The 2,566-nt window shown below is 32.2% G+C and overlaps 1 protein-coding gene across 4 annotated transcripts in view; it reads left to right on the top strand.

The window, feature by feature from the left end:
• The window catches only part of LOC123004768, a 14,241-nt gene that overhangs the window by 5,460 nt on the left and 6,215 nt on the right, over nucleotides 1-2,566 (top strand). The window contains exon 1 of one of the 4 annotated variants that reach the window (XM_044398194.1): nucleotides 690-932. The exons of 2 other annotated variants lie outside the window; for them this stretch is intronic. The gene's annotated coding sequence lies outside the window, so the exon portion shown is untranslated. Of the gene's footprint in view, nucleotides 1-689; nucleotides 933-1,212; nucleotides 1,237-2,566 lie in introns of those variants that run through there. One more of the 4 variants, XM_044398195.1, reaches the window with a different exon arrangement.

Genomic DNA, 2,566 nt, shown 5'->3' with positions numbered 1-2,566 from the left:
AAAAAATTGCTATAAATGAAAGAAATAATTATGTATACAGTGTGTACGAAAAAAAAAGATTCAAAAATTTAAAATACAGTCTTTGTGTGTTTTTTTTGTGTGTGTTTGTGTATATTTTGTAAATTTTAAATTAAAACAGTTATTAGAACCGACGTTTTATTAATTTTATTTTATCATTAATGAAGTATCGTAGGTACAGATTGAAAAAATGTATTTTTTATCAAAATAATTTTTTCAGATTTTTTTGAAATGTTATTGAAAATCTACTTTAATTTTATTTGCAACAAAGACAAAAAACGTATGCAGATTTGTTAATTTTGGTTTTGTTTAAGATTATTATCAAAAAAGGTCAAAACCATGCTGCTGAAATCGGCCCAAATTGCTAGAATTTTGTTGGGACTTGGCATTTTTGATGATTGGACCATGATTTGCATGAAAATTGTGTGCGTTTGGAAATTGTGTTTCGTTGCGTGGGGCGGGAGCGCCGTCCCCACCTAGTTCTAGTGCAGAAAAGGACGGAAAGAGTGCATCTATCGTATCTATTTGGCCCTAGTGCGATCCTATAATAGACACCTTACCCCGCGAGTCTGCTACTTACCCCCACCCAAAGTAGTCGCGATGGTCTCCCGCACCCCCGCTTGTTGCGTGTGTCTGATATCCCAACCCCCACTAAACGTGGGGTTTCGATAAACATTTTTCAGAATTCGTGCGGGCGTTTTGATGAAAAGTCGTGTTGGTGCGTGAAAAAAGTGCGCATAGTGCGTGTGCATTCGAACGTCATCATCGCATTTCGGTATCATTTCACTATAGTTTGGCCCGCTGCAACGTCATTCCTGCTCAATAGTTATTTTACAAATTGACTGAAAACCGCGATATGACACTGTCGCAGTGCCTTTAGGACCCGAGTGCGCTGGCCAGGTGATTCCCCAATCGTAAGTGATTTTTTTTGAAAAAAAAATTGATTTTTTTATGACACTATTCTTAGCCTGTAGCATTCCTGAGTGCGACCATTTTGGAGGCAGCTTTTTTAAATATCGTCGAATTGTATCTGTTTGTAGTGCGAATGTTTCTTTGGCGGGTGCGTATGGTATAAATAAGGGTTAGGCGGGGTACGGAAACGCTCAAGCCAATGGAAATGTCGTCCGCTTACGGGACGGGGTGAATTCGTGCCAAACTCAAACTAGCTTTTAGTTCGACTTGCATAGTGTGGATGTGAGGGTTGTGCGTTTTTGCCAGGTTGGAGTTTGTGCTTTCGTAATTATTTTATTTTTACCACCCCTATAGCGATTTTTTTGCGACGTGCACCTGGAACTCGATTCGAATGCGTGCCAAACACCGGAAAATTCACTTTTTTGCCCCTTGCAAATCACACGGAAATTCAACATTGCATGCTTAATATATCGCGCAAAAATCGACCGCTAATTATTTTTATTATTTACATGCGAAGAGGTATTTTTAGACAAAAAATTGGGGGCTATTTCACAAAATTACTTTTTAATATCAAAAAACCCGATCTATTACACTATTAAAAAATATGATTGTTGTAAGTGTTTACCATAAGAAATTTGATAATTTAAAATCTGTTTTGGGTTTTCGTAGTTTTAATTTGGTGATGGTTAGTGACGGCATTGCAAATTAAACATTGTTTGTATTGTTGGACATAAGTAATTGAAAATGGTAGGAAAATAACAAAATTTTGACGTAGAGGCAAAATTTAATGTTTTTTTTTTTAAATTTAAGCAACCAAAATTAGAAAATGAGATAAAGTAACTGTAAACTTGATGAGAATAGTATGGCCTTGTAATATATACACGCTTTCGTGGCTTTTATTTCAAAGGCTAGTCAAGTACCTTAAAACGGAATGTAGTAAATAGAATAAGTTGAATGAAATATCAAAATTTGATTGAAGATTTCCATTTTCGCAATTATTTAGATTTGTTATGTTTTCAAAATTGTTTACATATCTCATAGAATTAGGTATGAAAAAAAAATTGAATTTAACGCGACGTTTAATTAAATGCTAATGCCTGTTTTAATATATTTTTCTTGTCGTACTTATTGGTTAATATTTTAGTGTTTTGACTTGTGCGCTAACTTATATACTAGATATGTATTTATTAAAATAGTTACCGTAATTATGAAATTGTTATTATTCTAGCCTAACGTTATAGAAATTATAAAAAATGCAAAATAATTGGTTAAATAATTGATAATTAATCTATTGAGAGTTATTTTTAATAATGAAGATTATGACAAATTGAAATTTTTTTTCGCCAAAAAACATAAGGGTTGTTTTTTTTACAAAAATTGTTCTTTAGCGTCTAAATTTTGATTTATTTTGTTTTTGAAATTAAAGTTCTTTAACTCACGATATGTATGATACGTAGGTACAATTAAATGCTATATGATATGTAGCATTTATAGAAAAAAATTAACAAAATACGAAAAAATATTAACACGTATCTACTATTTTATTGATATTGTAATTACATTAATTTAATTTGTTTGTTTAAAAAAAATTAAATACAAGCAAGCAACAGCAGGTAATTATTTTTAAATTAATTCA

The sequence above is a fragment of the Tribolium madens genome, unplaced genomic scaffold, assembly GCF_015345945.1.
Source record: "Tribolium madens isolate multiple individuals breed KSU strain unplaced genomic scaffold, Tmad_KSU_1.1 Scaffold_20;HRSCAF=117;Tcas5.2_LG4, whole genome shotgun sequence".
Taxonomy (NCBI): domain Eukaryota; kingdom Metazoa; phylum Arthropoda; class Insecta; order Coleoptera; family Tenebrionidae; genus Tribolium; species Tribolium madens.
This window is presented reverse-complemented; position numbering and strand designations above follow the sequence as displayed.